General features: G+C 43.7%; 1 long non-coding RNA gene across 1 annotated transcript; it reads right to left on the reverse strand.

Annotated features, from left to right (window-relative positions):
* Nucleotides 1-13,657: 13,657 nt before the first annotated feature.
* Nucleotides 13,658-13,994, reverse strand: LOC142895002 (uncharacterized). Its single transcript, XR_012928151.1, has 2 exons — nucleotides 13,964-13,994; nucleotides 13,658-13,749 (listed from the first exon to the last, which is right to left on the reverse strand). It is a non-coding gene; the product is annotated as an uncharacterized LOC142895002 (long non-coding RNA).
* Nucleotides 13,995-25,511: the final 11,517 nt, after the last annotated feature.

The following is a 25,511-nucleotide window of genomic DNA, read 5'->3' on the forward strand; positions in this document are numbered from 1 at the left end:
TTTGGCTCAAGCGGTTCAATGCCTCATGAGGCTTCACCTCACCATCACTAGTCATGACACACAGCTTGCTGTTTGGCTCCACTTGTTGTAGTTCTGTCAGCCACCACTAGATGGAGCGCTCCTCTTCACTCTCCTCCTCATCCTCCCTCACCTCCACCTGTAGAGAGAGAGAAGAGACAGCAGGAGTCAGGACTCAGGGTCCTTGAACGCATCATCACAGAGACGCTGACTGTTGATGGAGATGGTGGAGTGACTGGTGAGAAGAAGCAGACTCTCAGTCACATGTCTAGTGTGGAACATGTGAAGGTCATGTGACCATGGAGTGTTGGACTGATACTGAGGCCTGATGAAGATGAACTGATCAATAATTGGGTGGTGAAATGAGAGAAGAAGCAGTTTGGCAGCAGATGTTGGATGAATGAGGAGCAGCTGGACGTCACCATCCTCCTCTCACACTGTGACTGGGAACACTGGACCTCTGCTGTGGGATCAACTGGCTTTGGTGCTGGAACCATCATCCAATGGTTCCAAACCAGTACTGACCTCACACTCTCCAGTTGATGGTCACTGCTGTAGACAAGATCCATCAGTGGCTCCTTCACTGATGACTCCTTCAGGGCATTCATATTCAGGTCCAGCTCTCTGAGGTGGGAGGGGTTGGACTTCAGAGCTGAGAGCAGCCAATCACAGCTGAGCTCTGACAAACTGCAGCACCACAACCTGAATAGAGAATAAATGATGAAGAGTTTATAATGATGGAGAGTTTTTCCAGGGTGTCATCACTCTGAAAATCAAAGTGAAATGTCCACTTCAGGATCTGCAATCTGAAAGCTGACCACTAGATGGGAGGATTTTACACACTGTACCTTTAAACCCAGTTTCATTCATTTCAAACACAAACCAGTGACTGCAAATTGAATTTCCAACAGCAGTCAAGTGAAAATCATGACAACAACAACAAGAGTGATAGAAGTTGTAGAGTGAAGAGGGTGAACTGACCTCAGAGCCTCCAGTTTACAGTCTGGACTCTGCAGAAAACCACTCAGCACCTTCACTGTTGAATCCAGAAGGCAGTTCCAACTCAGCTGCAGGTGTCTGAGTTGGGAGGGGTTGGACTTCAGAGCTGAGAGCAGCCATTCACAGCTGAGCTTTGACAACCTGCACCTCCACAACCTGAATAGAGAAGAAATGATGGAGAGTTTTTCCAGGGTGTCTTCACTCTGAGAATCAAAGTCAAAAGTCGACTTTAGAATCTGACACTCATCAAAGGAGAGAGGGTGAGTGAATGAGCGCTGCAATCTGAAATCTGACCACCAGATGGCAGGATTTTACACTCTGTACCTTTAAACCAGGGGTGCTCAAACAGAATGCAGGTATCTGAAGTATACCTTGATTTTGTTCATTATAGTTTCAGATTTAAAATGAAACCTGCTTTATATCTCCTTTATTTGATCTGAGCAGTGCAGAAGCCGATTCATCACATTTACCTTTGACTGTAAAACAAAGCACATATAGAAACAAACTCCAGCACATCGTACATTATGACCAAGATCAACCACAACCACCGTGTTTTCTAATGACTGAGAGAGCGGTTCGTCTCTCTACCCCCCCCACCCCCTCGACCTAATGGGCACCCCTGCTTCAAACCCAGTCACAAACCAGTGTCTGCAAATTGAATTTCCAACAGCAGTGAAGTGAAAATCATGACAACAACAACAAGAGTGATAGAAGTTGTAGAGTGAAGAGGGTGAACTGACCTCAGAGTCTCCAGTTTACAGTCTGGACTCTGCAGAAAACCACTCAGCTCCTTCACTGATGAATCCTTAAGGTGGTTCCAACTCAGGTTCAGCTCACTGAGGTGGGAGGGGTTGGACTTCAGAGCTGAGAGCAGCCAATCACAGCTGAGCTTTGTCAACCAGCAGTTCTCCAGCCTGAATAAAGAATCAATATTTGATTTCTTCCATGGTGCAAATGTCATATTCAGAGTCATTTCTCCCTGTTGATGATCCAGATGTGCAGCTGTTGGGATCACTGAGTCATTCCCTCAAAGGAGTCATTGTGCCAGTGGGTTGTCAACACAATAACAACAGCAGTGTGTCAGTCAGTGTGCAGCCAATCAGCAGTGAAGATGGAAAATAATCAGTGAGTCCTTTGTGTGCTTGTGGCTGTTTTCAGTCATCAGAGTCTCGTTACAAGTCAAACACATTCAAAGGACAAGATGAAGAAATACTCCTGCACTATTAATCTGCCTCTAATGTTTCTTCACAGGATCTTCTGCTCAGTCATGTGACCTTCATCACCAATCAACAACTTCCATTGAGCTCCAAAGTGACTGGAGACATTCCACACTTCTTTCCACCATCCAAAGTCTTTTCTGGCTGCAGATTGTTGACATGAAAATATCAACAACATCCACTTTGTCTAGATGAGTCTTGAATATCTGCTTCAAAGACTTCACACTGAGCAGCGTTACACACCAGTTGTCATCTGCTGACACACACTGTCCACCAATAGAAAGCAGGAACTGACCTGAGAACTTCCAGTCTGCAGTTTGGACTCTGCAGTCCAGCACAGAGCAGCTTCACTCCAGGATCCCTCAGGAAGTTCTCACAGAGGTCCAGCAGTGTGAGGTGGGAGGGGCTGGACTGCAGAGCTGAAGACACCACTGCACACTGAAGCTCTGAGAGTTCACTGGATGAAGGAGAGCAGAGAGAGAAGTTGTGGTCGACATGTGAGATTCTGAAGACAGTGAAAGTGAATCAAGACTCATTAATGTCTGATCATCATCATCATCATCACCATCACCATGTAAATGGAGGGAAGTCCCACGGTGGTGCAGCATGTGTTTACATCTGTGGTGCGTGGTGCCGGGACACTGCAGTGGTATGCAAACACTGTTCACCACTGGCACAGTTGATGATCATAAAGTGCCGTCCATTCTATCTGCCCTGGCAGTTTACTGCCATTTTGCTAGTTGCAGTTTACATCCCTCCCACCAACAACAGCAGTGAGAGGAACGCTGCACTCAATGAACTGTACCAGGCCATCAGTGATCAACAGACAGCAAACCCAAAAGCTTTACCATCCTCACTGGAGATTTTAGTCATGCTGACCTCAAGACTGTCCTTCCAAAAGTCCACCAGCATGTTGGATTTCCAACAAGGGGGGACAACGCTTTGTATGTGGAGATGTTCCGAGGGAGGAGCAGGGCTCGTGCTCATGTGCGATCAATTCCACGAGGATTGGGACGCTCAAAGGAAATGGGTGTGCGTTTGTGCGTTCGCAACATTTTGAACATCCAGATTTTTTTGTTTCAGGATGAAATCCATGTACGTTTTTGTAAATGAAGCCCCAGGTCCTCAGTGTCTCCACTACAGTGTCCTCAGTGCAGCTTCACACTCCAGTGTGTTCCAGCCACTGAGTGTCAACATGTCCTGTTGTGACTGACAGTGTTGCTCTGATCTGCTGCTTCAACTCAACATGATGCTCAGTTGTGTGTAAAGTCACTGCAGCTTGGAGCTCCACTGGATCAGAGCTCCTTCACTGGCGTCTCTTCGGACTCCAGTGCATCTTTGATCCAACTGCTGTTTTATTGTCTGCTGCCAAATGAAGGAAGGATGTGATGTGTTTGTGTGTTCAATGTGTTGATTGACTGTCTGCATGAATCCTTCACACTGAACAAAGCTCCTCATTCTGCCACCGTCACATCTTCATCTCCATCCTAGACTCCAGTGGAGCAGCTTCACTGCACTCACCATCCAACACAAAGCAGCTGAGTTAACCCTGTGTTGACAGCCTGCTGCTATAAGTCACCACTCAGTGTTTCCCTCATTGTTTTCTTGGAGACCTGCAGCCACAAGTGGATCTGCTGATGTTGATCCACCCTGTGACTGGAGGAGCTGCTGATATAGCAGAGTGGCTAACACCAAGAGCGCACACACACACTCATCATCTCCTCATTTTCACCTTCTTGCGTTCATATATTGGTTCTACACAGCAGTAGGTTGTTTATTGTCATAGAAGAGCCTTCAAACATAATTAGTGGGTGAATCTGATAAGTGGCAGATTGTACCAAACGGCAGAAATATTGGACAGCATTGTGAAGCCATTAGAAACTTACTTGGTGCTGAGCTGCACAACCAGGGAAGAAGCACCACAAAGCAGGTGAGAATCATTGTTGGAGGAACAACACTGTGGAGTTGACCAAGAATTCTCTCCAGGTCTGTGTGTCCACTGGTGGTGGCTGTACTTTCACTTTCACCTCCTCTTCACCTTCCTGTCGTGTTTGGGTCAAATCTGATTGATGTACAAGTTAAAACACTCATAAATATTGTGTTTTACATCTGATTGCCTCAAGGCCTTACACTCTACGCACTTGAACATATAAAATTAATTTTGACCTCTTTCATTGAATTTTGAGTGTTTTAATCAACACCTGTGGTGTTCCCGGTCAAAAGTGACCGCCATAGGAAATGAATGGGTATCCAGACCCATACACACCACCCCAACTCATTCACTCACCAATTCACTCACTCACTCATTTCACACTGAACAAAGTCTTTTGCAGGTACACATCTCTTTCCCGGGCTTACGTGCCGACCGTCCCAGGTGAACCAACTTCCTGATGAAACAACGTATCATATCTTATCATTCATTCATCATCCGTACCTGCTTGGTCCTGGTCTCCGCAGCACATCTCATGTCCAATTTCCAGCGTTTTGGGTTCTTCCAGTGTATGGATCGTTGGCTGTGATCTACCAACACTCCTCGCCTCTGATCTGCGACTAAAGTAAGGGGCGGGAGGTGAACACGACCGTGTTGGACTTTGAGCTGCTGCTTTAGTGTTTCAGGATTCCTGGTTCTAGTCTTTCTGATACAGGAAGTGTTGCCTGAAATGACAGCACACTCTGGAAAAAGGTTTAAAAAAAAAGTCAGTAATCATGGAACGTCAATAGTCTGTATATGCTAAAATATGACATTTCCAGTAAATTAATCAAATGAACTGAATTTGACTTTTTTCAACATATGATGAAGATAAAAACAGTTTTCATCCACTTTTCATCCCCATGAAAAATAACATCTACAATCTGTTTTTCACCAGAAATTCCAGAAAACATGAACGATAAACCTTCAAGAGAGTGATAAACATTAACTAGAAGACCACAGAAAGTGCCACTTGAAGCTCAACACCTGGGAGGAGGCTGCCCTCCAGAGAGGCATGTGGAGCAGGATGGTCCATGAAGGCTCAGTACAAATAGAGAGGGACGTCCACAGTGCCACAGGGAAAGAGAGGCCACTGAGAAAGGAGAAAGCAACCACCAAGACGCGTCCTGACACCTCCACCACCACCACCATGACAAGCATTCACACATGCACCCACTGCAATAGAGACTGTGGATCAAGGATTGGCCAGTTCCACAGTTGCTGCCTCCACTCAACATGGAGCCTGACGGAGAACCACTTGGGCTTTGAGCTGCTCCCCGTTACCTGAAATCCCAGAGCACTGTGAATGATTGAGTGAGTGAGTGAGTGAGTGAGTGAGCTCCCTGTTTCAAACAGACACAACTAAACTTGGGACATAAATATCACATTCATCAGTTGTTTCAAATCCCCGAGGGTTGAGCTTTCAGGAACTGTTTTTTCTGTGTTCTTTTGTCATCGGGCAGCTGAGTGGGCAGCTCAGCGGGCAGCTGAGTGGTCCTCAACCCACTGCTGTGCAACCTGATGTCTGCATGGAGGACTTGTGCTGCTTCAATCGAGATCTTCAAGCTGTTCAAATTGTGTCCAGACTCGCTCTCTACCCCCCCCCCCCCAAGACTGTCCCAGTTTAAAAGACTGTGGGCCAGATCCACAAAGCGATTGCGCGGCTTTTGCGCCTGAAAATCCGTGTAAATAGCGCCAAAAACGGTGATTCCGATCCACAGAGAGGACGCAAACGTGAAAATCGGCGCAAAAGTAGCGGCAGGGTTGCGCCAGACTCATTTGAATGTATTTAAATGAGTCATTGCGCGCAAAATGACCCCCCCCCCCTTCTATGCGAATATGCCTAATTCAAACCGTGGCAGATCCAGAAAGAGTTTGCGCTCGTGTCTGCGCGCAGTTTGACAGACGCAAACACCGCAGGCCAAAACCTGTCTGTCAAAGTGTTTCTGGCTTCTGAGTGTAACTTTCCTCTCTGAAAAGACTGCAATATATATATATATATATATATATATATATATATATATGTGTGTGTGTGTGTGTGTGTGAGACCTCTCCTATTCTGTCCTGCTTGCTGTATAATGAAGACTTGCATAAGTCATGTGTGGAGCAGCAGTTTATTCTCTGAAACAGAATGGGACACAACCATAACTTGCTCCGTGAAACTTGGTCACCTCCTGCTTCATGGGCTTCCTCTGTACTGAAGTAGTGATCGTATAGTTGTTGTTTCTACAATACAAATAATATTAAAAATAAAATACATTTTTCTACAAAATACAAAAAAATTACATTCGCAATTTAAATAATTCGCTCCCTAAAGCTCCATTTTTATACACTGTAACATTCTTCCAGTTACACACACACATACCTGAAACAGAATGGGACACACCCATAACTTGCTCCGTGAAACTTGGTCACCTCCTGCAGAGACAACGTGCTCCGTATGAGAGCTGTGTCCTGCTAATGGACATGCTAGCATGCTAATCGTTTTTAATAGCAATAAAAATAAAAACGAACTTTGCTTTAAAAAAAAAATTAAATGAAAGACACCAGCACACATTTAAACACTCAAACACAGTTACATGAAGCATAGCTCAACTTATTGCATTAATTTCTGTCTCAGCAGGGAGGAGACGTCTCACCTGCTTCATGGGCTTCCTCTGTACTAAGGATCGCCCAGAATGCAAAGCGCTAACTTCAAAATAAAATACAAAATAAAATAAAATATAAAATATAAAGAGCCATGGCTGTGCCCCAACCAAGTTTAACATGATTGATGACCGTTACATATGTAGGTCCCCAAATCTTACATATAGATCAGCATAGACTACAGTATATATGCCAATATTTTAGATCGGCTATGAAAAATACAAATGGTACTCAGGTGTTGGTGACAAACGCGTCTTGCATCGTAATGCCAGGAGCGCTTTTATCCTAGCAGAGTTTCACTGTCAAACACATGCACTCACCAACAACCTTTGGCGCAAACTGCTCTCAGGTTGCCAGACCGCAACATTCGCACCTGTTTCAGGTGCCGCATTCGTGGGCGTGTTTGCGCCTGCATGTCATTAGCGCAAAAACCTTTGTGGATACCCGCAACTGTTGCGCAAATTGCCGCCACAATCCCGCCGCAAAATGCGCCGCGCGCCCTTTTTTGAGGATCTACCCCTGAGAGCAGCTACACACACACACACACACACACACACACACACACACACACACACACACACACACACACACACACACACACACACACACACACACACACAGGAGCAGCAGCTCTAATTGGCTGAGAGCTAAATATCTTCTTATCTTACTGGGTGTAAATGAATCTGTCCATTTTTTAAATGTCAAAATTTAACATTTGGTTTCTATTTTTTCAGATATTATTTCTGTCAAATTCATTTGAATCAACAGAAGAAGAAAATCAGTGTGTAGTTCAAACTTTGTGCGTCTTTGTGTTCAGTTTTTCTGCTGTAGTTGTGCTTTTCTTTTCATTCCAGATGAATTCCACTCCATTTCCTTTTCAAACCTTGTAGGTGTTGAGTGAGCTGCAGCGCCCCTGGCTACAAGTTTCATACTGTGACTCTGCCGACCGAGGTAAAAAACCAACAAACTCTGACACTTTGCTGAGGACCTCCTGGAGGAGCTGAAGGTGCAGAACCTTCTCAGGCCTCTCTGAGGAGGAACTTGCGGCTGTCGGTCCTCTGCTGCCCCCTGCTGGTCACACAGGCATCTTACACCTCCGTTCGTCTGTTCAGCACAGTGCTTCCTGAACACCTCACCGGCACACTACAGCCGCCTGCTAGCACAAAGCTGCGCAGAGCCTCCTCGTTGTTCTCCTCACCTGGAGGACGCTTGGTGATCAAGACCTGTGGCCCAAAACTCGGTCCTATAAGATAAGTGCAGGAACACTGCTGCCTCGCCCGCACTTGATTGCGCTAGCCGCCCTGTACAGACGGTCGACGGTGCATGTTGCTTCCGTCGAAGTGTGTGTGTGACATCATGGATGTCTTGTTTTAGGATATAATATAATTCATTGCACAAACTGTCAGGCTAAGTATAAGAGCTATAGTCTACTACAATCAGTCGTGCCAAAAAAGAGACATTGTCTTTATTTTTCATTTTTATTTTATTGTGTCAGCATTAAGCAGTTAAAGGTCTACTCTTTTCAGCCATAAAGCCCTGATGGTATGCTTTACCTTGATCTAACAAGGAGAACCAAGAGTGGCCTCCCAGGCCATCCATGATGTCTTGCACTCTTGGAATTGGCTGGCGGTCAGGGATTGTCTTTTTGTTAAGCTCACGGTAGTCTATGCACAACCGCAAGCCGCCACACTTCTTGTGGACACAGACGACTGCAGATGCATACGGTAAGTTCGATTTTCTTATCCAGAGTGTGTGTGTGTGTGTGTGTGTGTGTGTGTGTGTGTGTGTGTGTGTGTGTGTGTGTGTGTGTGTGTGTGTGTGTGTGTGTGTGTGTGTGTGTGTGTGTGTGATTGCATTGTTTGTTTTTCTTGCTATTTCAGTACATGTGACAGATTTTAGGGAACTTTTAGTAACCAACTGTTTATCTTTTCTTTTGTAGTCGCTGAGAGCTGCTGGTGGTGGCGGTGTCCCGGGTGGTGGGCCCCTTCGAGTGCTGTGACCCGGGATTGTGGTTGTTTTCTTCTCTTTTTTTGCACTTCACTTTCTTTGCAGGTGTGTCACGTGTGAGTGGGGTGTTCCTTGTTTTCTTTGGTTCCTCCCCCGTTTGGCCCCCTCATCGGTAAGCCTCAGTTTCTACACCAAGAATAAGGAGCTCAGTAGCTCCGTTTTAAGTGTTGGTCTGTTTGTTCCTTTTATTTTTAAATGTTGAATAAAAGTTGGTTTCATATTTTAAACATTCTGAACCACGTCTCCTACTCCTTCCTCGTAGAACTTACCTGTGTGCCTAATTATTACTTTTGTGTTTAGTAGAACTCTCTGGGTGAAATTCCCAGGGTGGCGTTGTCGGTTCCTTTTCATTTTGTTAAATTCCCAATATTAAATCTTGCTTTATCAGATAGCCATAACCACTCTCATCGCCACAGGATATTTGAGTCAACTGAGTCAAACTGTCGTGTCTACTTCCCTGTCTCAATAAACATGTTCACTACTGCTTTGTGCGAGCTTCTTAAATGGAGGTTTGTCGGGGTTTTTCCCTTTTTAGAAGCAAGCCACATATTTTGTGTCTTTCCACCACAAGACATTGGCTTTTGTCACTCTCTTTGTCGTATTGGGAAAAAGTGGCATATCAGACTTTTCCGCTGCGAGTCGCTCGTCAACATACTGCTGTGAAAGAGGGGTGACACAGAACGCGAGGTGCATTTAGGTGCTGCTGCGTAAAACTAAAAGATTTTCCTGGGCAAATATTCATTTGACAGACGTAAACGAAGTGAAATATGACTTCAATTTAAGTTTGTTTTAGTTTGTTTTTATAAACACACAAGTTTGAGTTAGTTATCGTTTTTGAAAAAAGTTCTTGACTTCTACTTTAGAGATATTGATGACGAGTTGTTGTATATAAACGGTGTGACTATGTGGTTCGGCAAGCGGTGGTGCTGTCTGTACATAGCTTAGCAAACGGCTAGCGCTAGCACCCCCTTTCAATGCCAGAGTGAAAAGATCCACACGGAGTGTTATGACCCACAGGTGGGTCTAGGTGCCTCTATGTTTGTGTCTGTGTGTGTGAGAGAGAGTGGATGACGCCTTGCAGGTGCGGTCCTGGATGTCGGCTGCTGATTGGACGCGCCACGGCTGAGAAGGAGCAGCAGTCGAGCCAGCCTGACGGTCATCCCTCCTCCGCTCCCAAGTCTGCTGTTAGTCACTTCTGAAATGGTGTTAGAGCACGCAGCCGTAGGTAGTGATGGCCGATCGAGGCTTTGTTGAAGCTTCGACACTTGTTTCAAAAAATGGTTCATTACTCGAGGCTTCAATGACACAGTGCTCGAGGAGGTCATCTAGTGCTCAATAAAATGAAGTGCAATGGAAATGTGTTCATTGTTTCATAGGTTGTTTGGGATTTGATTCGCCATGCATTCTTGTTGGACAACACTACATGCTTGTATGGTTCAATGCTGACACAATAAAATAAAAATGAAAAATAAAGACAATGTCTCTTTTTTGTCACGACTGATTGTAGTAGACTATAGCTCTATACTTAGCCTGACAGTTTGTGCAATGAATTATATTATATCCTAAAACAAGACTAAATAGCCCATAGTTTAAAAATATGTTCAATAGTAAGTGTTCAGTGGGTCAGATGTCAAATGTGATCTATTTTAAATGTGGAATAGATGAGCTAAATAACACATATATAATACACATTGATGGGAATTGAACCGTCGCCTCAGTCTTGCAAGTCCAAGATTGTCATAATGTACCACAAACCCAAATCACACTCCCTTTTTTCATCGAAGCTGTTTGAGTAGCGTTAGCACACCGTGATTCCTCATCAACTACAGGCCTACACTTCAAATAATTATGAGAAAAATCCAACGTAAAGAGAGCACTTCCATTAGGAAATAGTCAACATGAAATTTCGTCTTCTACTGACACCTGCTGGTCAAATTGAATAGTTGCAAATATTGTGAAGAAGTTGTCATCTAATTCTAATCCTAAACAATATGGCCATTCGAAGTGAAGTATTAAGACAATTAATCAGGTTTGTACTGCTTGATTGAACACATTCATCCCGTTCCAGTGCACTAAAACCCACTTCCCTTCAGGACCGTGTCAGCGAAGCGAAAACTTCCTTGAGTGACGCTGTTTCCCACCATCTGTTGCGCGACTCCCGTGGGGTACGGTGTGGAGGCAAACACAATCGATCACAGACTCCTGGATTCAGATCGCCGTGCGGATCACTGTTAACATTACTTTTTAACACCAACAACAAAAAAATATAAAAGATAAAATACTAAATGAATGAATTAAATCTTATTCAATTTAACCATTTCTAACATTTCTTTTTAACACTTTTCATCTTTTTTTAACATTAACGCAGTATTGTGATCAATTACATGACTCTTCAATTATAACCCTTTACACATGCAATGCGAGCTAGCGATTCACAATACTATTTCATCACAAACATGGATGTAAAAAATAAAAAGGGACAAAAAATGAACTTCAGGAACACCACCCATTGCAATACAAGCAGAACTGGGCCGAAGTTTTATATTATGTACACCACAACACAGCCTTCTGGTGGACAAGCCATACTATTTAATCCGTGTCCTCCTATGGCACTTCCGTGGGAGGAACCTCGTCGTAGAGGTCACGTGCTGGTTGCGCGTCACTCCACCAATCACCTCGGGGAAGGTCTGAGACAAGAGCCTAATCGTTGCCCTTGCAGGGTACCTGATACAGGTGAGTGAGTATATGGAAAATATGGGTCAGCGTGGGCAGTCGTAACCGGAGAAACTTGCTGGCGGAAATGATGCACTACAAGTGGATGTGACGCTAACTAACTTGGAATCGCTTGCGGCTGGCAAATGAGTGCGATGGATAAGGTGGAGCAATGATTCAGACTACTCTCCCTCCACTTTTTTTGTTTTGTATGAGCGTTTAAAAAAAACAACAACATAATGATAATCAAATAAATCGAATAAGCTTTAGTTTATTAATCAGAATTAAAACAAGTAGGTTTTGCCCTTACAAGGTTGTAGATTTGTTATAGATGAGTTCCTTTGTTGTAGTTTGGCGCTTGAAAAACTATATATGGGATGTACCATGACCTGAGGGATTTCCTCATCCCATCCCAGCTTGGTTCTGATGCTGAATGTGAATGTATCTTGCTGTACATCCCACTGAGCTCCAAGGGCCCTCTCCATAGGGAGCTGGTCTCTGTCAAGGTTAAGTGTTTTTACCTCTTTAGCTCTCTGCTCTTCAGGAATGGCGGCCAGCACCGAGCGATGATTGCTCACCCACTTATTGAGCTTAAATCCACCTCTACCGCACAGGTCTGTTAGCTGCTGGTACAGATGTATTGCTTGTTCCACCGTGCTGACGGCCTTTAGACAATCATCCACGTAGAAATTTTGACGAACAGTGTTTATAACCTCGGCTGGGAAGTCATGCTGATTGTTGTCGGTTGCTTTCAGCAGGGCGAATGAAGCACAGCTTGGAGATGACACTGCCCCAAAGATGTGGACTAGCATCCTGTGCTCTTGTAGGTCCTTTGTAATGTCCCCATCTGGCCACCAGAGGAAGCGTAAGAAGTTTACATCCTGGTTGAAAACTCTTACTTGATGAAACGTTCCCTCAATGTCAGTCATGAATGCTACAGGGCCTTGGCGAAAACGAAGCAGCACACCTAGCAGTGTACTTGTCAAATTGGGACCCTGCAGGAGCTCTTTATTTAATGATGTTCCACAGTAGGTGGCAGTACAGTCAAATACCACACGCAAGTTTTTTTTTGCATGTGTGATAGACGCCATGGTGTGGTATAAACCACACCTTTCCACTTTCATGATCCAATTCATCTATTGGCACAATTTCTGCATAATTCTTTGCAAAAACATCTTTCATGCAATCTTTGTACTCACTGAAGAACTTGTCCTTCCTCTTGAACCTTTTCAGAAGATGATGTGCTCTTTGCTGGGCCACAGCTTTGTTGTACGGAAGTCTCACATCAGCTTTACGAAAGGGCAGCCTTAGGCTGTAATGTCCATTTTTCAAAACAGCGGAGCTTGAGGCTATTTTCATAAACTCAAGGTCTTCAATAGACATTTTCTTTTTTTCTTCGTAGTATTGCTCAATAAAATCTTGGTTGTATTGTTGAACCAGCAGGTCTTCAATTGATATTCTGTTACACTGCAGAGATCCATCATTCCCATCATCACTGAGAGGCCCATTGATGACCCATCCAAGCAAGGTTTTCACAGCAGGCCCACTACCCTGGCTGCTGATTACCTTCCATGGTTCCATGGCTCTTGGCGCATTGACTCCTATTAGCAGCCAGTCTGCCACGTCAAAATGTTGAAAAGTTACCCCTGTTTTACACCAGAAGCGTTTGCAGAGTGTCAGCAGAGCGTCTGCGTCGATGCAGTGAAACGCGGCCACTAAAGTCAATGAGCAGGTTTACACCAGGCGCAGAGCGTCCGCGTTTCAGAAGCGTCCCAGAAGCAGTAAAACGCGACCCGCTGGAAAAGAACGCCAGAATTTATTTTTTGACGCTTTATGCATCCCTACTGCGTCAATCGCAGCAGGTAGGATCGTTCAGACAGGAAGTCAATGGTGTAAAAACACGGTGGATCCGGTTGATTTTCATCATAACACACAATGTGCTGGATTTTGTATTTATATGTGCTGTACTTTACTGTGAAACATCAACGTGACGCATCGGCTTCAACGCTGTTCAGGTCGGCCGTCAAACAAAAACAGATTTCACTTTGAATCTCAAACTATGATGAACAAAATGCATCTATACTTTAAATACCTGCATTTTGTATGATGCCAGCAGTTCGGTTTATTATTATTTTTCTTTTTTACACACATCGATACTTCGAGACACTGTTGGGACAGTGTCTCGAAGTATCTGTCTGCAGAGCGTCTGCAGAGCGTCTGCAGAGCGACCGCGTTGACGCTCTGCTCACGCTCCAGCACCCTCCCACACAGGACGCGTTTTACGAGCAGAGCGTCTCGTGCAGCGGCTCGATCAGTTCACGCGAGGATTGCAAGATCGCGCGACAACCCAGGTAGTTTTCGCGTGTTTTTAAAGAAAACAACAATGAAACAAAACATCGATACTTCGAGACACTGTCCCAACAGTGTCTCGAAGTATCGATGTGTGTAAAAAAGAAAAATAATAATAAAGTAAACTACTGGCATCATACAAAATGCAGGTATTTAAAGTATAGATGCATTTTGTTCATCATAGTTTGAGATTCAAAGTGAAATCTGTTTTTGTTTGACGGCCGACCTGAACAGCGTTGAAGCCGATGCGTCACGTTGATGTTTCACAGTAAAGTACAGCACATAAGTACAAAATCCAGCACATTGTGTTATGATGAAAATCAACCGGATCCACCGTGTTTTTACACCATTGACTTCCTGTCTGAACGATCCTACCTGCTGCGATTGACGCAGTAGGGATGCATCAAGCGTCAAAAAATAAATTCTGGCGTTCTTTTCCAGCGGGTCGCGTTTTACTGCTTCTGGGACGCTTCTGAAACGCGGACGCTCTGCGCCTGGTGTAAACCTGCTCATTGACTTTAGTGGCCGCGTTTCACTGCGTCGACACGGACGCTCTGCTGACGCTCTGCAAACGCTTCTGGTGTAAAACAGGGGTGAGCCTCCGCCCCCTCCGTGCCCATTGGCGGAGGGAGGGCTCATTGAAAAAAAAAAAAAACGGTGTTCCTTCGGCGCGCCTGGGAAACTCTGAAATTATGAATAACTTAAGCTTGTTTTTGTCCCATTTGCCTGCATCAGCCCGTCATGATATTGTTAAATTAATTGAGAGCCACCCACTATTGTTTTCTGACCACCCCCGCCATACGTCAGTTTTGCACCATGACATAGAAGTAGAGGGACATACCACAACTAAGCAGTACGCACATAGAGCCAATGTTGGAGTTGAGAAAGCAACCTTGGCTCTCTTTCTGACAGTGCCCATCTTGATGTTTATTTGAGGTCAGGTTTTTACAGACTATAATGCCCTCGTGGTCCTGGATAGGATGCGCAATCAAACCAGCCGTAGATGCGGTGGTCTCTGCTCCTGCAAGACTTCAATCTCTAGATTTGCCACAAGAAGGGGGGTTGATAATGTGTTGGCAGATGCGTTATCACGTGTACATGTGGACTAGCTGCGAAAGAATTTCGGGGGAAGTGAGGTTTTTCTTGTTTAGTTTTGTTTGTAGGTATGTTAATAGGGTTTAGTTCTTAAGAGAGGGGATGTTATGACCTACACGTGGGTCTAGGTGCCTCTATCTTTGTGTCTGTGTGTGTGTGTGTGTGAGAGTGGATGATGCCTTGCAGGTGCGGTCCTGGATGTCGGCTGCTGATTGGACGCACCACGGCTGAGAAGGAGGAGCAGTCGAGCCAGCCTGACGGTCATCCCTCCTCCGCTCCCAACTCTGCAGTTAGTCACTTCTGAAATGCTGTTAGAGCACGCAGCCGTAGGGGTGGGCTGCCATTTTCTTTGTCCCCTCTTTTCTCCTGTTTAATAAGTATGTAGGGAGGTTAGCCTTTCTGTATTTGGGTTCTCTTTCTTTCTTTAGTTAGTTCTTAAGGCGAGCTAGTTGGAGTTTGGTTTATTATTTTGGCCTGGGCCCACCCTGAAGCCTTTGCTGCCCACCGGTTAAGTTCTTTTGTTTATTTCATTTACTGATTAATAAATGTTTTTGTTGAAACTGCCAACTGCCGTGAGAAATTAATGAGGCTTGGGAGTGGGGGAAGGTGTCCCACATGTTGCGTCTCGGTCCCCCTAGACGGGACGTAACACGGAGTTTTCGCCGTGACAGCAGGTTGAGCTCCTACCGTGTTAGAGGTGATGTCGTCACGTTAGGCTGTTCCATCCCTGCTAAATTCTTTAAAGAACTACCGTTAGTAAACTTTTAAATTATAATACACTCTACACTAATTGTAATTTCCTGCCCGTGGTTCTATATTGCAACAGTTGACGGCTCATATCAGCAGATAAGCAGCAACAATCTGGGCATTGCGGGTGATTCATAAATATGTAATTTCTTATTAATTAGCCCATAAGTGTTGTACACCAGTGTGACACCAAATGCTTGTTGCTGACAGCAGTGAAGAAATGACACTCTAGTGGTTCTGCACATCAGTATAAATAGAGTGATTCTCTATCATTATGTGGCATCATAGTCACGCCCGACGCACTGATTGCCTGGCCCGTCAACCAATGATTAGGGGGTGGGGTGCTATAAAGACAGGGGTGGAAACAGTTGGCTATTACTGCACTTTGACGCCCCGTCACGTCACTTCCGTTGCCGTCGTCACGTTTCCGTGCGCCTGTCCGCGTCTGCCTCAGGTATGGTTGCCTCTGCCGACTTTGTTTTTCATTGTTTTGGAGTACTGGTTTTAGACTGTGGTTTATTTTTAGGGTCTGACATGTAGTGCACCGTGGCGCTTTCGGCATGTACCACCTATTGCAACTCCCGGTGAGTCTTTTACTTTCTTTAGTTTTCGTCACTAGCATCTAACAGCTGACCAAACCACTTAATGGCATCGTTTGTTTTTTTTGTAGATACCGCCAAGAAACATGGCTTTGCCGCTGCACTGACAGCCTCTAAAAACCAGTCAACTTACTGCTGCTTTGCTGACGCCGAAAGTGTCCGATCACGTCGTCTATTAAGACCTGAAATACGCGGCCGTTCGACGTGTGACAGTCGGCGCGTAGTGGCCACTAACCACTTCTAATTGTTTTGTTTGTTTGTTCAATTTTCGTTTGTTGTATTGTTGATTTAATTGTATTTTTGGTTTATTTAAATGTCGATCTAATCCTGATTTGTGTGTGTGTGTGGTGGTGTGAGCTTAACCATTGAGTTCGCATACGCGCTCGTGATCCCTCCTAATTTTTTTCTTTTCTTTTGTGATTCAGAGGCTGAGGTCGACAGGTGTGGACGGGTGGTGGTATCCCTCTTTTTTTTGGGGTTTTAGTTTGCTGTGTCGTCGCCACCCAATTTTGACTGCCCACTGGGATGTGCACGTGTGATTGGGGTGACTCCCTTGGGCTTCCGTCCCCATATCCTTACCCCTTAACAATAACCCCCTTGCATTCTGTAAACTCATCAACATCATCATCTTCCCCCCCGCCCCCCCACACACTGCTCCTTTGTGTTGCCACAGTTAGTAAAGCTTATGTCTAACTAGGTTGACGGTGACAAAGCCTTTTCCTCGAATCCAGCGGTTCACTTGAACCATGTGATGGAAAATAAGTATTCTTGGCCTCCCGTGTAATCTGTTAGTTTCACTGTATAACCTTCTGGAGACATTCTCCTCGTGGCCCGCCAGGGTGAGGTATTTGTTGTTTTGTCTCCTCTCATCTTCCCCTCCTTCTTCCTTATCTCGTCCCCTGCGGGTCCACTGTATAAAAGACCTTCTTCTTCCTTCTCTCTTTGCACTCGCACTGGCATTCATTCGAGCTGTTGCACCTGTTGCATCTGTTCTGTTGGTTGTACTTTGTTTGTGCCTCGGATATCCGATCATTTATTTCATGTTCATTAAATTACTTATTTACTCAGCATTTCTGCATCGGTAGCTTTGCTCTTTTCCACAACAGTTTGGTGTCACGAACAGGATAGCTGGAGACCCGTCAGTGAAACTCTGGGACGTCGACGGCCCGGGACCAGGAACGGAGGAAACTCCTCGTTCCCCCTCTACCTCGAACCAAGCATTCAGAGACGAGAGGATCGGCGTCTAAGAGTGGATCTGATCGGCTTCACGTCTATCCAACGAACCTGGAGAGAAAGTGCTAATCCGGAGATCGGGTGAGAAGTAATTGTTCTTTTTCCAGACATAACAGTGACCAAGTTGTTTTTTCTTGTCGTCCACGAACGGTCCCAGTACAGGACGGAACGCATGCGTTAGTCGTTTCTGTGTGGGTAGGCGGTGATTGTGAATCACTGCAGTCCCAGTACAGAGTGTGCGTTGGCCGGGCCTGTCCCGCTCACCAGATATCCAAGAAGGTTGGTGAGGGCTGAGCGGACAAAACCTTTGGTGACTAAGTACCGAAGGGGTGAATTTTTTCTCTACCTTTTTGCGCCTGAGTAAAAAAAGGGGGCACAGGGACGCCTGTGCAGCTACAAGTAATAAGTCTAGACAGGGATGGGGAAGAACCAGAGCAAAGTGGCTGCTGCAGTTCCCCAGGGGGGACAAATTGTGGACGACATGCGGAAAAAATACGGTGCAGATTGTCTTGATATGTTGGATGTTTGGGTTGAAAAGTATGGTTTCCCAGAGGGGGGATCACTGAGTATGGAGGAATTGAGAAACCTCCGGGATAAACTGAATATAGCCGAGGGAAAGGTTACAAAAAAGAAAAACCCAAACAGGTGGGAGATTCAAATCATCAAAGATCATGAAAGGTGTTTTTCATTCTGGAAACCTGAAGCAGAGGTCAGGGACAGGAAACAAGTAAAGAAACGTGTGAACAGCGCTGGGCGCTGGAGCACAGGGGTGACAGAGATAACGGCAGAGGGTGCACACACTCACACACACTCCCCAGAGGAGGGAGAAAAGGAGCCACTCACACACGAGCATTCAAATGCACCAAATCGTCTGTATCCTTCTCTTACAGGCCCGAGGGACCCTCTCCTGGACATGCCTGTCTTCCCTCCTCCCGCCTGCCCTCATCCAACGCTACCACCGTACAACCCTGCGCACTCCAGCACCGACGCCGCAGCGTCGCCACGTTCATCAGGACTGCCGTCAACCAAACGGCCAGCCTCATCACTGCTTTCAGACAAGGGCTGCTCCCCCAGATCGCCAAAGCAGTTAACAGAAGCTGCTGCGTGGGGATTGAAGATGCCCGGCTGACAGAGGTCCGACGTCATGCAGTGCACGCTGAGAGGCTTCTGCAGGAGGCCAGCGATGCAGAGGACAAGAAGATAAAGCGTGCCTCCCTCACCATGATGAAGCACCTCAGTGACACGGCGAGACGGCCCTACAGGAACAACAACAACCAACGAAGGGTGACTAGCGGAGACAGAGGCGAAAAGGGGGCGTGCCACATCTGCGGCCGCATGGGTCACTGGGCCAGAGAATGCCCTGACAAAGGAAGACACCGCGGGCAGAACCATGCCCACCGCAGCCAAGAGAGTGATCGCGAGGACCGGAAAAGAGGATCCAGAGGGGACCAGGACGTGTTTATGTAGCATAATTGTGGCAAAGCACTGTTCCTGCTTTTGTTGTGGTTTGTGGCGTGTGTGAGAGTGATCAGTGAGCAGGGTGCAGTTACCCACTTCTACCAGTGGAGGTCGTGTTCGCCCCGGGGAATAACGCTAGAGAGGTCTCTCAAGTGGCTCATGAGACCTTTGTGGAGCGAACCGTCGTAGCGGACGTTAACGTGTGTGTTATCTGTTGTGCTTCCACAGGTGAGAAGGGGAAATGGTTGAAAATAAGAGCAAATGTATGTGTGGCTGTTTCGTAATTGAAGTCTGAGATCGAGGGTATGTGAGTTAAATTTACGTTTTGAATGTGTCGTCTCCGAGTGATTACCTAGCGAAGAGGAAACAACGGCTAGCCCGTTGCTAGGTTACCAGGAGGCGGGGTTGACGCTCGGTTACGTTAGTGTTCGTTTAACGTTATGGGATGTTTATTCAGTAGAAATGTGAATATTTAAACGTATACGAGTAAGATTGAATGTGGGAAACGACATGATTAATAAGTTCAAGTCGAAGTCGGGTATGGATCTGTGTTTTGAAATGTAAAAAGTAGATAACGCTCGAGAGGAAGTCTCTCAAGTGGCTCGTGAGACGTATGCGGAGCGAACCGTAGTAGCGGACGTTAACATGTGTGTTGTCTATTGTGCTTCCACAGAAAACCAAAATAAAAGCTTCTAAAGAAACAAAGAAAAACAAAAATAAATGTGTCTTCACAACATTACCACGCTACATTTACGTTTGACTATCTGCTTTAATATAAAACCACAACAAATGTGTTTTATAATTTTCTTTATATAATCTACAAACGTATTTGTATGATCCAGGGAAAATTCCATGTTTGTTTGCAAAACTCATTGGAAGAATGAAGAAAATCTGTTTGATTGTTATTGTCATGAACATGAATCACAAAACATATATATGTATATATATATATATATATATATATATATATATATATATATATATATATATATATATATATATATATATATATATATAAATATATATATTTATTATTATTATTATTATTTTTCCATGTGTCACTTTAACAGAGACAACGCCATCTGTAATTACTATGTTTGGTTGCATTTCCCTGGCAGGCAAAGATAGATGGAAGAGACATCCTTCTGGGTGGAAAATGGGACTGGCTTGTCTGTGGCTGGTGGAGGCTCACTGGGCTCATCAATCCGTCCATCCATTCACCTTGTTTGTCTCATCCTGACTGCAGCACGCCACTGTGGAGGCTTGACATAACACACATTAGATTAATAACAGAAAAGCAAAATGTGACTGATGGTGTATTATTTAGTGTGCTTCAGTTATAATTCTCATAATGACTATTTTGCTGGCTTCACACAATATATATAATTGTCCTGTCTTAGTTAAAAGCCCACTCACCACGACAAGATGCAGGCCAAGAGTGGGAACACAAACACAGACCAGAAACGAACAGGACAAATCCAGACAAGACTACAAAAAACACAAACACAAATAACACTAATATCACTTTGACCACTATCTTTTTTCACAAGAACTTTTATTTCTTTACAAATTGAACCTTAGATTGTGTCACAACAAACTAAATAAACCCTTGAAACAGCCAACAAAACATGAAATAACACTTCATCAATATTATAATGAGTATCCTCATAAATGATTTCAAGATAACTTTCAACACTTTCTTACAATTTTTTTTTTACGTCTGCCGTAACGATTTTCAAGTTTTTTTCATGTGAATATTTTAACATTGAACATGTTAACTGAACAGTCAATGTAAAATCCCTTCATTGTTGCTCTGACCTCTTCATCATTTGTGACCTCTTCATCATTGGTGATCTGTACATCATTTGTGAACTCTACATGTACATCAGACACAGTATGGCTGTCACATGGTTCCTGAATCACGAGAAAACTGTCTTCTTCAAAGATCTCTGACACCTCTTTACATTTTTTAGAATATGTATGGTCAAAGATTTGATCAAAATCACGTGTATGTGTGTGTGGGTGTGTGTGTGACTCACTTACCTTTTGTTTGGTAGACATGCTCTTACCTGATTTGAAGAAACTAAAAATGGTTGGGACAGCTGTTGAAGTTAGGCACTTTCTCTCACCACGCAAAATGAAAGATTTCTCCTCAAAGTGAAGAGCACACAGCCTGGAGTTGTCATTGGGTGTCCAGTTTTTTCTTCTCACATTTTCCACCCATTTGTGCAACCTTTTTCTGTCCCCAAAAGGAAAGCTGTAAAAAGCAAAACATTCCAAAAAAATTTTTGTGTAATTTTACTTAAAATTGGGTATGCAAACATATTTAACTCATTTAAGCTTGAACACAATGCAGACAGTTGTGCAGAAAGTTTAGTGTTAGCTAAAATATCGGGCACACAGACGTACTTATTATGTATACATTTCTTTCCATTGTAACAGGTCACTACCAGATCTGCAATCCATTACCTAGAATTGGTTTTCCTTAAACTGATGTACAGGATTACTAATCTGACTTTGATGGGCAAATTTGACAACAGAATAAAATTATGAAGCACTAAAACACAGGACCACAAAACAATTAAATGCATGATGAAATAATGATATGCTTTGTTAAATGAAATAAAATGGCATTTTCAACTGCCCGGACCTGGGACCTTTCTGTGTGGAGTTTGCATGTTCTCCCTATGTCTGCGTGGGTTCTCTCTGGGTTCTCCGGCTTCCTCCCACACTCCAAAAACATGCACGTGAGGTCAATTGAACATTCTAAATTGTCCGTAGGTGTGCATGTGAGTGTGAATGGTTGTTTGTCTCTATGTGGCCCTGCGATGAACTGGCGACTTGTCCAGGGTGTCACCCTGCCTTCGCCCTAAGACAGCTGGGATAGGCTCCAGCAGACCCCCGTGACCCTGAATAGGAATAAGCGGGTATAGAAGATGAATGAATGAAATCTTTATTGAATGAATGACACATTTTATTTCACTCGTGGTTTATGTAATTACTATTTTTTGCTCCATAGCTTTCATGATTCAGCATTACATGTTAAGCGTGATGAATTGCATGAAAAGAGAGAGCACTCACTGATAAATTAACATGGTGTGCTGTTTAATTCCATGAGGACGACAAAATATTTGCAAATTTGTGTTAGCCACACACACACACGGACGTACGTACGTAAAAACGTCAGCGGCATAAAAGTTCCTTACAGTCATTTCATTAATCATTCTTACCGAAATAACGTGGGTCCTTTGCACCCTTTGCCTGTTGATCGGGTGACACAGTTAATTGCAGCACAGGTCGGAATTTTCTCGAACACTGTAGAGAAGCCAAAAGTTGACCGGTCGACAGGTGCAAGAGAAAGGGAGGAACTTTCAAGATCGTTGAGTTTTTATTTTTTATTTTTTAGTTCTGATGAAATAAATAGACCAATCATTTCATTACTTTGTCTGCTTTCCAAAGAGAGTTGCTTCAAAGAATTATCATTTATTATTCAGTGGCACATTGCTCACTTGTTTAATACACAAATAATAGTATATTATTATAATAATACTATTTTATTAATATAATAATAATATTCATCATCATCATCATCATCATCATCATCATCATCATCAAAATTTCCAAACAACAATCGTCAGTTGTTCCGTAAAAAATACATTCATTTCCAGGTTGAATTTCGTACGGTTCGTGACGGTCTCCACACTGACACAACTGCGCATGCTCTATTATCCCATCAATGCGGAAGTCAAAAAGTTTTTGGGAGCCATGCGCTGGGTGAGCAACTTCATTGAAAGGAATGGGACGCCATCTTGGACTCTGGGGGCTTGCCGTACTGTCATGCAGGTTGTGACGTGGAGGGCCGGCGACGCCGACAGGTATGATGTGAATGATTGACAGCTACCATTCGTTCCCGTTAGCGAGAGGATTAAAAACAAACAGACACCATAATGGCATCAGAAAGGAGTTATCCCAGCGGTGCGGAAAAACGGAAGGAAAAGAAAACTGATCAAGAAAAACTTGCAAAGGGGAAAGGTAAGTTATTTGTTTATGTGGGCTGGAGAGGTGGAGGTGAAACGCTGTTGTCCCCCCCACCCAAGTTTGTTTATTTGTCCTGCTAGCCAGCTAGCTAGCGTCGGATAAATGTTAGCTGGCTGGCTAATATTTGTTCGTCATGAATCAGCGTTTTTGTTTGTTTTATGAAAGTTGACCATATCCTGCCATGTTGGCCTATCCTGCCATGGGAATGACTGATTGACTCCACACCCGTTTATTCACATTCTAACAGGGAGGGAGGGAGGGCATGTTGTAGTTGTTGTTGTAGTCAGTCCCCTGTTATTGTTCAGTGGAAGTTGTCTCTCACATATTTGACTCTTAATGTTATTTTAGCCTTAACTTAGGATGAATTTACTAAGCTTAGTTTGTATTTTGTAGGCCCTTCATTAGAAATGTGCTACTGTTTTATAATTCAAAGAAATATTTTATGGAAATACTTTATTTGGCATGGTGTTGACTATTTTAGACTGTTGTGGCAGTGGGTCATTTATCTTAGTTTTATTACTTTAACTAGTACAGTGTGTAAAGAAATGCCAAAAACTCTTAAAAGTGACAGTTTTGTAATTGGGTAAAAGCTTTAAAGGGACACTGCAACCATAATGTTTAATTTAAAAACAAATACATTTTTAATTTTCCTATATTACTGCAACATCACTGTAATAATAAAATAGGAAAATGCGCTTCTGATCTGTTTTGCTTGATGATCTAATGAGCTTTGTCTCTGCAGGAGCAATTCTAAAATATGTTGGCGCTGCAGACATTGAGCCCGAGGGATCTCCCGAACATCCTGACCAGGAAGCTCCAGGACCAACATGTTCCTCAGAACCTCCTTCTGTCCAGGTGAATAATGTGTGTTATTCTTAGTAGCTAAGCTGATAAGTGTGGGACGAAGCTAAGGCAATTAAGCATTATTTTGATTGTTGGTTTGCTTTTTAGTGTTGCACTTGTTGGTTTGTTGGATTTTCTTATTTAAAGTAAGCATTTTTTTTTTTATGAATACTCAATCTGTTGTATTTATTGACATATAGAGGATTCTTTTCCTAGTATTATAGTGTTTTGCTCGCGAGGTGTAATAGATTGTGGAATCTTAGTAGACCTTAGTAGACGCATGCTGCTGAGAGTGGCAGCAATCAGCTCCGATGACCGTGGTGCTTGTAAATAAGGCAAATGCGCCATCTAGTGGGATGCAGCATGTTTATTCGTGTTGGAGCAATGGCAAGTACTACTAACAAAACAAAAGATGCACAGGGTAAAAAAAATAATCATAAACTCAAGCCCAACAAAGATAACAGATGGGCATAACTGTACATAGTAATGATTACTAGTACTTCCGACATTTGTATATTTTACTTTCAACTCGAATTTGAACTATTCATCCCCTTTTTTCAGCAGCCATTAACACTAATAAATTAAATTAAATCAAAACAATAAATTAAAGCTGCAAGCAGCGTTTGCGGGACTGAGCCGCCGTGGCCGACGCGATGCCCGATGACCCCCGATGACGCCTGACCCCTGTCGACGCCCGCAATTGACCCCCGTCCTCTGCCGACGCCCGGTGAATCTGCTGAAAGAAGTCTATGCAAATGATGCAGATTTCTCACCTCCATTTTTTTTTTTTGGAGGATGCTGTCAAATGTAAAATATTGGCCTTGATGAGACAAACACGTAGGTGTTTGAATGACGTCTGTAGCACTTTTCTAAAGGAAACTGCAGGCATTTGTGTGTTGACAAAGAGGGAGAAGAGGTCTAATCATCATATGCCTGTCTATGCAAATGATGCATATTTTTGACCTGCATTTTTTTTTAAGTGGCTGTCAAATGTAAAATATAGGTCTTGATGAGACAAACACGTGGATGTTTGAATGATGTCTGTAGCACTTTTGTAAAGGAAACTGCAGCCATTTACAGTATAGTGTGTGTGTGTGTGTGTGGAAGTAGGGATGTGCGATACCACTATTTTTCCTTTCGATACGATACCAGGTGATACCAAGGCTAGTATCCCGATACCAATACAGATACCGATACTTTTAGACGTCCAACTTGTGTATATGAAAATGATGACTTTTACAACGAAAACTTGTGAATGTTATTATAAAAAATGTATTTTATACCTATGTATAAGAATTAAACAAGCTGCCAAATATCAGACTTTGTTTTAATTTTAATCAGAGAAATCAAATCAACAGGTCAACTGAAAATCTGAGCAAATCTCTCTCAAAAAAGAGAAAATAAGAACAGCTGCTCTCAATTCAATATAATTCTTTTTGGACCAGACAGAGTGGTCTTCAGGTTAGAACTTGACAGAATATGTCTGTCTCTTTGGGAGTCATCTATGAAAAATGTAAATATTCTTGATGTAAAAGGAAGTCTTTTTATGGGAAGTATAACTCACATACCACCACAAATAGA

This window comes from Nelusetta ayraudi, unplaced genomic scaffold, assembly GCF_046127955.1.
Source record: "Nelusetta ayraudi isolate G7.1 ecotype Tasmania unplaced genomic scaffold, CSIRO-AGI_Nayr_v1 ptg000048l, whole genome shotgun sequence".
Lineage (NCBI taxonomy): Eukaryota > Metazoa > Chordata > Actinopteri > Tetraodontiformes > Monacanthidae > Nelusetta > Nelusetta ayraudi.